Source organism: Marmota monax, unplaced genomic scaffold (genome assembly GCF_021218885.2).
Source record: "Marmota monax isolate L192 unplaced genomic scaffold, Marmota_monax_Labrador192_F-V1.1 WCK01_AAM20220418_F8-fsc00004, whole genome shotgun sequence".
Classification (NCBI taxonomy): Eukaryota; Metazoa; Chordata; class Mammalia; order Rodentia; family Sciuridae; genus Marmota; species Marmota monax.
Window position 1 is genome coordinate 1,152,233 of NW_026692881.1, and position 15,605 is coordinate 1,167,837.

Here is a 15,605-nt window from a genome sequence, read left to right on the forward strand (position 1 = left end):
CATCCGAGAGAGGAGAAGAAGAAATATCAAGGGCCTGAATAAACTGCTGAAAGAAGATTCCCGAGTTGCATCTTCCTTGCGGGCAAGGGGTCGCGACAGTGTATGAATTCCTTTTATTTAAAGATCAAATGGCCATCCAAGATGGATGTCATGTTCCACAAGCATTATGTTTTAATCACCCTAAAGTTTTAATGTTGGAACCAAACTTTAGTGTTCTGTGCCATGTAGTAATAGGGTCATTGGTTTCACACCATGGCTTAAGAAAATACTGGAATTTTGGTTTTTGTGAAATAAGTTCCATTTTGTTCATACAAGTTAACAGGAAATTAGGGGAACCTTTACAAGCTTTTTAAATTTGTTTTGAAAACAATATATTGAAGGTAAAAATATGGAGCTTCAATAAACTCAAAGAAATACATTTGCTGGCTAATCACTGATTAATACATGCTATAAAACAATTCTATAAATAAAATCAATATGTCACTTTTTAATCATAACCCCATTAAAAACAAGCATTTTCTAATTATTTTTTCAATATCAAATGTATACCCTAGATTTGACATTTCACTTTCATTTTTTAGAGTTACTGCTACCTCTTAGGAGCCAAACTAGATGTACTCTTGTCATTTCTCTGAAGTGTAACAGTATACCACTACACAAGAGTGTCCATTTTAATAATTAATGATAATGGAAATCCTTTAGGAAAAAAAATCAAGCTCAAAATCTAAAAATAGTTATACTTTCTAATAAAACACATAAAATTGCAGTTTATTGCACGTATTTTAGCAATTTTCATATCTACCTCAAACATCATGCTGTTTATTGTTTACCTATAAACTGTGTCTGTGAGAGACTGAATATCATAGGTGAGATGAACAGTGAGACTTTCAGAGTTTTCTATTTTTTTAAACCCTAACCCAATTGCTCACACAATGGGAAATTTATCCTTGTCAGGATTTTCTGTGGGTGCTGGAGATGATTGGGGATTCACATGAGCCAAGTGTAATAAATGCATTCTTCTCCAAACTTCAAACCAGGATTCAGATTTTTTATTCCACCAAGCTCACCAATTCTGGGCATTTTTTTTCTGTTGGTGCATTTGCTAAAAATAAAGTATAATGCTTGTAACTTTGAAAAACATTTGGAGCTTCAAATAGTTTGGACTACTCTGTAACATATACAATTTCATCTGTGATAGAAAGACATTTTTTAAAATTCTCAACTGTGATCCACCATGTTGAAATGGACACATTGTATGTGAAGCTTTTTTGTGAGTAGCTGGTGTAATTATAGACATAAGATGGTACCTATTACTGGGGTTTACCCTTGTGTCCCATACAGGCAAATTTAAGATTGCATTCTTCAGGCTTTGAATAACACTGGATTTGGGCACTCCAATTTAGAAAATACCAGGAAGATGTTTTTGTGCAACAGTTGATGCTAGTACATTTAGATGAAGCTGGCAAGTTCTTGCTTCTAGTACAGCCCAGAAAATACCACCAAGGATATATATATTGTTGCATTTGGTCCATAGTTTGATAGCTCTCAGAACTAACCTGAAGCTGTCAATATCTGAGTTAAATTTCATCAGTTACCCTGCAACCATTAAGACTCCATATCCATTGTATTTCTATAATTTTTAAGCAGACTGTCATCTCATAGGTCCATGTCTTCTGGAATAGTCTGAAGGGATAATCTTGCAAATAAAATATTAATCTCTATCCCATTGAAACAGTTTAATAACTGGTAGAAATGCTTCTTTCACAGCTCTTAAATCTTCTGCTTCTTCCAGTAATTTTAATTTATCATAGAATGGGGTGAAAATAAAACCACTCCAATTAAGATGTTTTGATGCAACACACAATGTATCAATATCAGCATGTTTTGTAAGTACTCCTAATCTGTAAGATCCAAAAGTAAACTTTTTTTCCTCCAACATTTTCATTTACAGATCACAGAAGATTAAAAATCAATAAACTTGGTTAACTTTTTCTTTTTTTTCACTTTTTCTTGTTTCAAAATAATTTGCTTTTACTGATCTCTCTTACTCTTTCACCAGCTTCTTTAATTTACCACAAAATTGAAATTCTGTGTTGCAGCCCTTTCTTGTCTTAAAAAACCTCAAGGTGGTTTCTGTGTAAGAATGCAGTCAGTCTCCTTAAGTGCTTCTAAACTGATAGAAGTAATACCATAGTACTTGTGTGGCCACTGTTGTGATCTTACCCAGTTACCACTCACCCCTGCTCGACCCTGCTTAAAGCCTGAGCTACCATCCTGGGTATAATTTCTTGAGGCTGAAGTGTCAGCTTTGGGTCCAACCCATTCCTGCCTTTGCTCAGGGATGTTAGCATTTCTCCTCTTCCCTCTTTGTCTGAACTCAGTGCCTGAGCAATACCACAGCAACATTCTAGCTATATTTTAATTCATTGAAGTTTGTTTTATGTATTAGTAAATGTTCTATCACAGAGAATGTGCACTGATTGATAGTAGATAGCCCTCTACTTTGAAATTCTTCTGTTTTATTTTTAAACTCATTATTGAAACTGGCATATCAAAGCCTCAACCTCATGACTTGCCTATTTCTCCCTTCATTTCTGTTAGAATGTTCTATGGATTTGGGGTTTGTGTTATTGAGTTCATATGTGTTTATAGTTGTTTTATATTCCTAATAGATTGAATATTTTTAAAAAATAAATATCTTTGTGAAAGATGTTAGGTATACAGCAAATAAAAAAGTTACTATTGTGAAGCAAATGAACATACCCATCATTTCACAGAGCTACCTTTCTGATGTTGCTTATTTGTTTTTAAGAACTAAAATTTACCAATGTAGCATGAATCCTGTATACTCTACAATTTAATTAGCTTTATCAATGTTTTTACTTTCATGTGGATCCAAATGATCCTCTGTTGTCACTTGTTTCAGCCTTAAAAAATCCCTTCACTTTTTTTTTTTTTTTTTAGTAAGTCAGGCCTACTAGAATTGTCTCAATTTAATTCTGGGAAAATCTTCATTGTCTATTTATTGTGAATAATTAATAGCTTTGTTTGACACAGAGTTGTTGATTATACTTTTCTCTTTGAGCACTTTAAATATGCTGTACTGTTACTTTTGGCATGCACTGTTTCTATGGAGAAGTTAGATATTAATCTTATTGGGATTTCCTTGTAAATGAAACATGACTTTTCTCTTGTTTTCAAGATTTTCTCCTTGTATTTAATTTTCATTGTTTTCACTATGACATGTCTATGGGTCTTTTTGAAGTTTATCAAGATTCCTATATTTAATAATTATTGTTATTTCTCAATAAATTTCAGAGAGTTTCAGTTATTTCTTTCAATATTTTTTGTGCTTTCTCTCCACTCCCCTGGTATTCTCATTATGTGTATGTTGGTGTGTTTGATGGTATCTATACCCCCACGGTCCTCTCAAGTTGTCTTCATTTTCCTTATTTTTCCCTGTGTCTTCAGTTTGCATAATCTTGCTAATTCTTTATTGGCTAGTTCATCTACTCTTCAGTCACTCTGGTATTTATTTTTCTTTATTCATTACATTTTTTTCCTATCTATTGATATTCTCTATTCAACGTGATATTTTAATGACACTTTACTTCTTTAATCAATCTTTCCTTTTGTTCTGTAAATACAATTTATTAGCTATTTTGAAATGTTTTCCTGTTAAAACCAACATCTGTTCTTCAAGGCAATTTCTGTTGCCTACTACAGTGCATGGGCCATTTTTTTTCATGTACATGCCTCATTGTGGGTTGTTGAACATTATATACAATATATCATAGCATCTCTGATATTCCTCTCAACCAGGGCTTGTTGCTGTTATGTAATTTTTAAGTTTTTAGAGACTGGCTGGATTATTTTAATGAAAGTATTTCCTTCCCCAGTGCTGTGTCCCTTAAGGAGGTATACCTTTAGGATAGTCAAAGTTACTTAGGGTTGTGTGTTCATTAAATCCATGAATTTCCTTCCAATTTTCTACATCATAAGCTCCAACTTTTTCCCAGTTTTTTTTTTTTAGCATTATAATGTTCTAGACTTTCTGTCAAATGAAATCTCTTCTTTAAATTAGTTCTTGAAAGAACTATCTGTCTTACAGCCTGCTTCTTACTCCACCTGAGGAAAAGTCACTGACCAGGGTCCTCGCCTAGGGAGTAGGTGTGAGGACAATGGCACCTTTCTCTTGGAGTGGCACTCCATTCTAATAACTTAGTGGTAGGGTGTTCTTGGCTAGATTTTCTTGGCATGGAACTGTAGGAAGGCCTTTGTGGTTCCAGTATTTTCAGTGGGCCAATAGCAGGAAAGAGTAGACATGGAAGTAGACTGGGCCAAAGTAACCTACCAGTTATTGACCACACATACCTAGGACTTAACCTAAGAAAGGGTCAAGGTGAGAAACGCTTAAGAACAACTCATCGCAGTAAGGAAATCCTCTGGTCAGGCATGGTGGCATATGTCTGCAATCCCATCAATTTTAAAGACTGAGGTAAGTTTAAAGGATCATAAGTTCAAAGCCAGCCTCAGCAACATAGTAAAGGCCTAAACAACTTAGCAAGACACTGTTTTGAAATAAAACATTAAAAATGGCTGTGGATGTGCCTCAGTTAAGCCCCTGTGGGATCAATTTCTGATGCCAAAAAAAAAAGAAAGAAAAACAAAGACCTTCTGTACATATATATACCACAGTGTATCTCACCATCATATATATCCATAAGAAATTGATTTTTTTTTTTTTTAAAATGGGTCAATAGCAGAAAGATCAATAGAGGGATGGGAGCAGTAGATTGGGAGAAGGATAGAGAAGGAGAGGTACTGCAGTCTGAATTAGAACAAGATATATTCCATGCTTGTGTAATTATGTCAAAATGGATTTCTGTCATCTTAAACCAAAAAGAACCTAAAAATGGAAGAACAAATCTCAATTGATTGAGATCCATGAGTAGAAAGTGTTCTGTGTTCTATGTCATACCAATCTGGAGTTGATTTTCTGTCTTACTGAACTAGGATAGGGATGGAAAGGAGAGGTCTTGGTTCAAATGCCACAGACTCACTTTCTTCTGAATTTTCTAAGTCTTCATGATTAGATGTTTCTTTGCTATTTGCCCAAAGGGCCATTTTCAGAGGCTTCTGTTTACTTCAAGATAATTTTTATGAGTTTTAGTAGGGAGTAGTCAGTAGAGCTCTTCACACTGTCATGCAGGAAATTGATCTGTAGTCATTTATTTTTGATAGAATTTTTATATCCTGCAATCTTACACACTGCTTTTATCACTTAAACTTTTATTACGGTTTATTTAGGATTTTCAGGGTAAGCATCATACCAGTTTTCACAAAACTTTCTCCAGATGTTGCCAAGTGTTCCCAGTCATGGAGATAATTACCCACCTATATACCATTGATCACATATAGTCTCTTCAAGAAAAAAACCCCTCAATTTGCTTAATATATTTGATTCTTTACCTTGTTTCATTGCATTTTAAAGCTTTTCTAAATTGGAAGTTATTTTGTTTGGTCAGGCCACTCCCGTGGTCTAATATTTCACAGTACATGAGTTTCAACTTTTTAGAAAACAACAAAAACAAGAAAACAAAGGCATTTCATAATTGGAAATTACCACACACAGAGACTATTAGACAATTATATATGGAGTAGTCGAGGTGGTAAAGTTTTTAGAGATATCAAACTTTCACACTTCAGACTTTAATTAAAAAATACCAAAATTAAATAGGACTGAAGTATCAACACTAGTACTTACAAAGGTTAAAATTGACATCATTGATCTAGAAATAATACAAAGAAGGTTTCATAGATATAATGTGACATGATTAAAAGAAGATTAAAAGAATGATTGAACTGAAATTCAGTTACTAAAAATCAATAATCGAAGATGGCAGAGGAAGCTCAAACTAGAGCAATATCTGATACAGAAATATGGTAAGCCAGGAATGGATGTATTTGGAGTCTACTTTTACAAGAAAGAAAAAAAATCAAATAAAATACACATGCTGAGAGATGGCATTTCTATTTTAACTCTGGAAATGATTCCCTAGAAGAGGAATGAACAGAAGAAAACATATTCATTGTACAGTTTTTTAAATGAAAGGTAGTGATAGATTTGTGGGCAGTTTATTAGGAGTGGTCATCTCATACCATATATAGTGAAAGACAGTTTTGTTCTTATAAATCTATTTTGGCTCAAATGGATGTTTTTATAAAATACAGAAAATTATTAAAATTGAAATGAAGCCTTGTTTCCAAAGTTTATTCAAAATAAAGAAAATTATTGCCAAATTATAATGTTTTAAATGCATTTTCTAGTTTCTACATTGATAATATGTATGCCATCAATGATGTTTTGGATTGGCATGCTTTTCTAGGCTGGACTATTTTAGAAAAACTTTAGTTTTGGTGATATTCACCCAAAGTGTGGTTTACAGCATTTGGCTAAGTTCTATTTAATATTTACAGAGTGAAGTTATTTCTGAACTCTTAAAGGAATATTTTTACAGAAAATCCAGATAAACCAACTAAAATTTTAGTAAAGCATTTTCTCTCATTATAGAAAACTAAAAGACATTTAATAATCAAAGTCACTGGACCAGGAATCGTAGGAGAATCTTGGAAAGAAATGCCTCCTTGACCTATTAATTTTAGAATATAAAAATTTCATATTTATTTCCTTCAAATTATGGAAATATTATAATTTAGGAATAGCTATCAGTGAAAGTGGACTTTAAATTCTTAAATATATGTTAGGATTGAAAGAGAGGACATCACTATATACTTTGCAAATGTTGAAGTATAATAAGAAAACAAACCAGACAACCCTAAGAAACATTTCAATAACTTCATTGAAAAGAACCATTTCTTGGAAACCAAAACTACCTCAACTCATCCATGATAGAATAAATAAACAGAACCATCCCCCAACTCTTAAAGAAATTGAATTTTCAGTAAAACTATTTCAAAGCAAAATTTGTCTGGCCCATAAGAAATAATAAAATTTATGAAACATTTTCTAGAAAACAGAAGATAAAATATTTCCCAACTCATTTATGAGGCTAGCATTACTTATAGAAAAATCAGGCAAAAAAAAAACTGTATAAGAAAAATTAATTCAATCAAAAAAGACCAAACAGAGATTATTGTGGGAATCTAAGACTGATTCTATATTTGAAAACCAATCAATACATTTGGCCATAATAATGGTATAAAGAAGGGAAAAAACCTGCAATCATGTGTATTGTCCCAGAAAAAAAAAATGGTAGATTCAATGCCCATTCAATAAAATTACTAGCAAATTAGGAAGAAAGGACAACTTGCTTAACCAGAAGAAAAGGGTATCTAAAATAATCTAAAGTTAGTATCATACTTAATGGTGAAAATATAGTATTCTGATCCTAAGACAGGGAACAAAAGCAAGGGTGCCACTCTCCATACTCCAATTCAGTGTTGTATTGGGAGGTGGAACCAGTACAATTATGGGAAGGAAAAAAACTAACATATGGATCAAAAAAATCTGTATTTGCAAAGAGAATAATTGCACTAAGAAGCGAGTTTAGCAATGCAAAGAGAACACATAAAAATTCATCAAGCTTATGTATACTAGCAATAAAAAATTACAAATGGAATCTAAGAAAAAATATAGTTTGCAATAGTGCTAAAAAAGACAATTATTTAGTTGTAAATCTACTGAAACATGTATAGGATATATAATATATTTGTAAGAATTTTATTGATTTTACTCTTTTTTTAAATACACGACAACAGTGGAATGCATTACTAAGATTTTTTTAAAAGACAAATAAATGAAGTGATACACTATGTTCATCATTTGAAAGATAATAGAGTATATACACTAATTATCCTCAGGTGTATCTGTGTATTCAACAAATATCAATCAAAATAGAAGCAGAATTGTTTGCAGACATGGAAAACATGATTTGTATAGAAAAACAAAATAACTAAAGTACCCAAAGAATTTTTGAAAAAATGAATAAAGCTGAAGAACTCACATTTATTATAAGGCTGCAGTAATCAAGATAGCATGATTTTCGGGGGCTGGGGATGTGGCTGAAGCAGTAGCACACTCACCTGGCATGCGCAGGGAGCTGGGTTTGAACCTCAGCGCCTCATAAAAATAAAATAAAGATATGTGTCCACTGAAAACTAAAAAAATAAATATTAAAAATAATTCTCTCTCTCTTTAAAAAATCATAATTTTAGTGATATGAAAGACACATGGATTAATAGAATAATTATGAAACATTTTATGAAACATTTTCTAGAAAACAGAAGATTTAGATTTTTTTTACATTTCTAGAAAACAGAAGATAATAGAATAGAATATAAATTACAAAAACAAACTCACACAAAAATGGCTAATTTTTTTATAAAGTTTCAAAGATAATTGGGTGACATCAGCTTTCTTTTTGAGAAATGTCATAGTAAACTTGGCATCTGCATGCAAGAAGCAAAAAAAATAGATATGCATCTCCTTCTTTATAAAAGATTAACTCGAAATGGATCCAAATATAAGTGCAAAGCACAAAACTTCAAAAGTCATACAAGAAAACAGAATAAAAGCTTTGTGAGTTAGGATTAAGCCAAGAACTATCAGACATGACACCAAACGAATAATCCATAAAGAATGATAAATTTGATTTCACAACAGACACATGTTAAGAAAATGAAAAATCTAGGCTGCAGACTGAGGGAAAATATTTTTAAATCATGTGTGTGACAAAGAATCTGTTTTCAGTTTATTCATATATATGTATGTGCACATACACATGCACATCTGATGAATGTCAATATTTAATATTTAAATAAATATTTCAGATATAAAGAACTGTTAAAATGCAATAGTAAGAAAACAATAAATAAAAATTTGGCCACAAAGTTGAAAAGTTTAGAAAATAATAAATATCTCAATAGTTATCAAAAATTGTTTATCATCCAAAAGTACTTCAGTGGTTTAAAGGATAAATGAACTTGGCAGAGCCATACAGTAGAACACTATTCAACAATAAACATAATGGAAAATTGATATACTCAACCACTGGGATGAATCCTGCTAAAGTTTTCACGTACATCTCTTGTATGTTGAAATTTAATTTTGAGGTTATCCAGAAGTGTGGCCTTTTGGGATGTGACTAAGTCACCAGAGTTTTATCCTCATGAAAGGATCAGTGCCTTATAAAAGGGTCAGAGGAGACAAGCTTTCACCTTTTTTGCCTTTCTTACCAGCTGCCATGTGGAAACATAGCATTCTTCCTCTCAGGAGGATGCAGCCACAAGGTTCCATGCCAGAAGCAGAGAACAGCCGTCTCTAGACACATCCTGGCAGTGCCTTGAAGTTAGACTTTCCATCCTCCAAAACAATGAAAATTGAATTTCTATCATGATAAGTTATTCACTCCCAGGTATTTTGTTACAGCAATACTAAGGGACTCGGAAAAAAAAAAATCTCAAATGCATTTTACTCAGTGAAAGAAACCAGTATGAAAAGGCTACACCCAGTATGATTCCATTTCTATGACTTTTTTCTTTTCTTTTTTTTGAAAAACAAAATACAGAAATACAGATGAGTGTTTACCAGAAGTTTGGGGAAGATCCTTTTAAAAGGATTCTCACAAGATATAGGTTTGTTTATTTATTTTTGTTTGTTTGGTTGGTTTTTTTCTTAGAGAGAGAGAAATTTTTTAATATTTATTTTTTAGTTTTCGGTGGAGACACATCTTTATTTTTATGTGGTGCTGAGGATCGAACCCAGCACCCTGCGCATGCCAGGCGAGCGCATTTCTGCTTGCACCACATCCCCAGACCAAAATATAGGTTTTTTTAATATTTATTTTTTAGGTGTAGATGGACACAACACAATGCCTTTATTTTTTTAATGTGATGCTGAGGATGGAACCCAGGTCCCGCCCGTGCTAGGCGAGCGCTCTACCGCTGAGCCACAATCCCAGCCCCAAGATACAGTTTTGAGTGATGGAAAAATTCTATTCTAATTGTACTGGTTGTTGCATATATATACAAATATGCTAAAATTTATACCACCCATCTTTGTCAAAAAAAAAGAAAGAAAAATTTAATTTTGGGGTATGTTACTATGAAAAAAATAAAATTTAATAATGACCCTTTATTATTAAGGCTGTTGTGTTACATAAAAGTCTAACTGTGGTAAGGAAAAATTGTGACAAAGGTATTTAGTTTATCCTACTAGGAAAGTATTACATAGTTGAAATATGTGACTCCCAATATCATCTGACATATTTAGATACAGTTCAATATTGAGATTCCTGAAGAAGTCTTGAAAGGATAACAGCACATATAATTTTTGATGATTTTGAGAATTTTAAAGACCCAGAAGACCTTTGGCAAATATTTGCTATTTAATGCCCAAAGAGATATCAGTTGTGAGCTTAGTGTATCCTTGGAGGTAATGAAAACACCTTATATGTTATCCTGGGTAGGAATGAATGGAGCTTAAATCTTGTGTTAGATAATGCCAATGAATGCCATTTAATTAACATCGTTTATTCACACTTTACCTAAAGCCATCTTATTGGGTGGAAATTTTTTACATCTTCAGAAGGACTCTAATGTTGAGGATTTAAAGTTTTGATGGGAAAAACAGAATTTTGGTCAGGTTGACCTTTTGGCTTCCTCAAACCATATTTCATATTTATTTTACATAATAAATACTGACCTTTTTGATAGTGTACAATCAAGCTCATCTAGACACATCTTATTAAAAGGATCAGAATTTAACGCAGCAGGATTTCACTTCCAAATTACATGCTGCCTGATTGCTAATTGGTCCCAAATGTTAGTCAGCAACTTTTTAAAAATGAAAACTCTATGCCAACTTTAAAAATAAAATGCAGTCAACATTTTTAAAGCCCTTATTTTAGAACATTTTATTTAAAAAGTTCTGACTATATGCCAATTGAAAGCAATAAAAAGTGACTATTGTTTTTAAGAAACATTATTTCATTACTCTTATAATATTAACATGTATTCATTAGTTTATATAAAATAATTCAAACAGAAAACTACAGAGAAAAAAGAACTTTATGCAAGCAACCAAAATACATACATGATGGTATATGCATATATCCATTTAGAGAGGATACTAGAAGGATAACACAAGCACTCTTCACAAAAGACCAAAACCCAGTTTAATCTAAGACTTGGTTCAAGTGATTTTACCACACACACTAGCTTCCTTCTTGTATCAGATAGGCCCCTCATAAAAATCTAAAAATGCCAACAATAAAAATAGGTAAGATACAATTCAACAATGTGAGTAATGACTCAGAGAATGTCAGAACAGTTCTTTCAACCATTAAAAGGTGATAAATGGGTTTGGGGTTGTGGCTCAGTGGTAGAGCACTTGCCTAGCATGCATGAGGCACTGGGTTAGATCCCCTGCACCACATATAAATAAACAAATAAAATAAAGGTATTGTGTCCATCTACAACTAATATATATATATATATATATATATATATATATATATATATATATTTTTAAAGGTGATGAAGAAATTCTACATACAAAATTACATTTTAAAATACTATAGCTTAGAAGAATTAAACTTAAAAAAAGCCATGATATCAAAAGTCAGCTAAAATGTAATAAATTGAATAGTCCTCTAACTATTAGAGCAATTGAATTTTTAATTAAAAGCTCTGAAAAAAGAAAATCTCCATGTCAAGATAATTTCAAAGGATAATTTTACTAGACATTTAAGGAAAGAAATTAGTACTAATTTTACACAACCTTTTCTAAACAAAGAAGAAAGAATACTTTGTAACTCATTTTATGAAACCAGTATTATCTTAACACCAAAATTAAAACCAGTTTTTCTTATTAACTTAAAAACAAAACCCCTCCAAAATTTTAGCAAATTGAATATAATAACCTATAAAAACATTAATATACTATAAATACATTGGATCATTTATTCCAAGAATTCAAGGCTATCTCTATATTCAATAATGTACTTCACCATTACAACAAGGCACAGTAAGTCAGGTATGGTGGCACATGCCTATAATCCTGGTGACTCTGGAGGTTGAGACAATGGGATTGCAAATTAGGAACCAGCCTCATCAATTTAGCAAGTCCCTGTCCCCTGTCTCAAAATAAAAACTTTTTAGAAAAGGAGGATGTAGTTCAAAAGTAGAGTGCTCTTGGGTTCAGATCCCAGTACCAAAAATAAACAAATAAACTAATAAAAGGTGTTGTTGATACCCACCCCCCAACCACACACTTTCCCACTCTTCTTTTCCCACACAGGGCCAAATAAAAGAAGTCTCATTGTCACACTAACTGAAGCAGAAAAGATATTTCACCAAATTCTACACTTATTTAAAAACTTATACTAGAATAAAGAGAAACAATATTGAAAGACATGAGTGCATTCCTTTACGATTAGGAACAGTTACAGATATCGTCCCTCACCAACCTTTTTTTGCACAGTATTAGCAATTCTAAACATAACAATAGGGTATAATCAATAAAATGTGTAGAAATTTAAAAGGGAGAATAAAAATCTCTCTCAGTATAAAATATGATTGTCTATATAGGAAACCCAAGATAGCTACAAAATAAAAATCACTTAGGCTCAAGAAGTAAGTAAAATAAGGTCACAGGACATGTGATGTACTATTTGTAGATACCATTAACAAACAAGTATAAACAGAAATCAAAACCTCAATGCAATTTACAGGTTTAATTCTGTATGATAAAAATTTTTAAATGCTGATAAAAGAATTCAATTATCTAAATATTTAGATACCACATTCATGAAATGGAAGACTCAACATAATGAAGATGTCACTTTTTCCTAAATTAATCTACAAAAAAAATCATGTTTGTTGTAGACATAGGTAAGTTTTAAAAAAAAACATATATATATATATATATATATATATATATATATGAAGGCAAAGTCCAATGTGAGCAAAAATAATTGTAATTTTAAAAAATTTTCATCATTGTGACCAAAATACTTGACATGAACAACTTACAGGAGAAAAGATTTACTTTGGCTCACTTCAAAGGTTTCAGTCCATGATGAGCTGGTTTCATTGCTTTCGGCCTTAGGTGAGGACAAACATGGCTGAAGGACCTAGCAGAAGAAAGCTGCTCAGCACGCAGCAACAAAGAAGTGTGGGAAAGTGGGTGGTGGGGGTGGGTATCAAAAACAAGGTATGGTTCACAGGGGCATGCCCCTGTGTACCCATTTCCTTCAACTAGATCCCACAACCCACCTTTCACAACTTCCACCACTTCTCAGTATTTCATTCAGCTATCAATGCATAAACACAGTGATGAGTTCAAACTCTCATGATCCAATCACTTCCCCAAAGCCCCACCTCTGAACAGTTTTGAGTTGTAGAACATATCTTTAACACATGAGCCTTTGGGGAACATTCCAGATCCAAAATATAATAGGTGCTAAGCAAAACTGGAACTTAGATTAAAATGTGAAACCTAGGGCTGGGGTTGTGACTCAGAGGTAGAGTACTCGCCTAGCACAGGCGAGGTCCTGGGTTCGATCCTCAGCACCACATAAAAATAAATAAATAAAACAAAGGCATTGTGTCCAACTACAACTAAATATATATATATATATATATATATATATATATATATATATATATATATATATATATTTAAATGTGAAACCTAAAACTATAAAATTTCTAGGGAAAGTACAAAGTGAAAATAATTTGGACCTAGGACTTACCAAAAAGTTGTTATTTTTTATATCAAAAGCAAGATCTGTGCTATAGCTTGGATCTTATGTTAGTCAGTTTCTCATCACTATAACCAAAATACCTAACAAGAACAACTTGGAGGAGGAAAGTTTATTTGGGGCTCCTTCAGTCCATGGGCAGCTGTTGCTCTGGGACCAAGGAGAAATAGACTATCATGGCAAAGGGCCCAGCAGGGAAAAGATGCTCAGTTCACTCTGCTGGGAAGTAGAGTGAGTCAGAAGCCAGAGACAAGATGTGATCATCAAGGGCATATCCTGGGTGTCCTACTTCCTCCAGCCACACTCACCTTTATAGTCATCACCCAATAATCCTTTCAAAGTATTAATTCATCAAATGGATTAATATGCTGATGAGGTTTCAGCTCTCATTATAGCCTAAAAGCCCCACCTCTGAACATTGCTGCCTTTGGGATCATGCTTTCAAAACATGAGCTTCTAGTGGGACATTTCTAGATTCAAACCATAACAGCTATAAAATGTCCCCCAACAGTCTCTGTGTTAAAGTTTTTGTCCTTGGGCCATGTGGCACTATTGGGAGTGGTAGAATCTTTAAGAGGTAGAGCCTAGGGTTGAGATATAACTCAATGGTAGAGTAGTTCCCCAGAGAGTGCAAGGTCCTGGGTTCAATACATAGTAACACACATACACACAAGAAAAAAAGAAAAAAAGAGAGAGAAAAGAAAAAACAAAAGGTGGAGCCTAGTGAAAGATCTTGGGTCATTGGGGTTTTGCCCTTGCCCTTGCAGGGAATCATGGGACACCAATCTCTTCCTCTTTCTGTTTCTTAGCTGCCCTGAGGTAAGCAGTGCTGCATGCTTCTGTCATGTTATGCTGCCTTGCCCTCGGCCTTAAAGCAATGGAGCTAACCAACCATGGACTGAAACCTCCCAAACTGTGAGTCATAATAAATCTTTTCTCTTTTAATATTAATTATCTTAGATGTTTTGTTAGAGTGAGAAGGTAGATTAACATAATCTATTAGTAAAAAAATGGCTAAATTAGAACTTATCTACATTAAAAACTTGCTCTGAGAGAATAATGAAATACAAGCTGCATATTAGAGGAAATATTTCCAAATGACATATCTGACAAAAATGTTATATTTAAATTTTATAAATTACTCTTAAAAGCCCACACTCAAACAAGGAAAAAGACAAAACAATATAAACCTAAATAGGCAAATGACTTGCACAGATAGTTTACTGAAGAATGTATGGCAAATACGTTTTTTTTTTTTTTTGAAAATTCAATATTTTTAGCAATTATAGAAATATAAATTATAATCACAATATTAGTTAAAACCTATCAAAATGACTAAAATAAAAATAGTAATAATGTAATAAACAATAAATAGAATCACACACACACACTTTCTGTTTATGGGAAGAAAAAGGAAAAAGAAGAAAAGAAAGCATCAAATAATAGCTTCACTCATAAATTACAAAAAGAAGAAAACTAATTAGTTTTCATAAAGAAATTATATTAGCTATATTCTGCTTGATCCAATACAAATGCTATGCATTGATATTTTACATTTTTATTCATATATTTCATGCATAATTTATTACATTTCCCTCTTTATGACATCTTTGCATGCTATTTCAAATATTATCATTTTTAAACTGCATTTTTCTGTCTTGAGTAGATAGAAATGCAATTTATATTGTATTAAACTTGTAACCTGTAATTAAAACACATATTCTTTCATTTAAAAAAAAAAACAGTAATAATGCCAAATGCTGGTGAGGACTTTAAGCAAGCACACATTCCTTTCCTTCCAGTAACTGCTTCAAGTGA

General features: G+C 32.6%; 1 pseudogene; it reads right to left on the minus strand.

Annotated features, from left to right (window-relative positions):
* Nucleotides 1–724: 724 nt before the first annotated feature.
* On the minus strand, nucleotides 725–14,107 carry LOC124096327 (poly(A) polymerase alpha-like; annotated as a pseudogene).
* Between the last annotated feature and the right edge of the window lie 1,498 nt (nucleotides 14,108–15,605).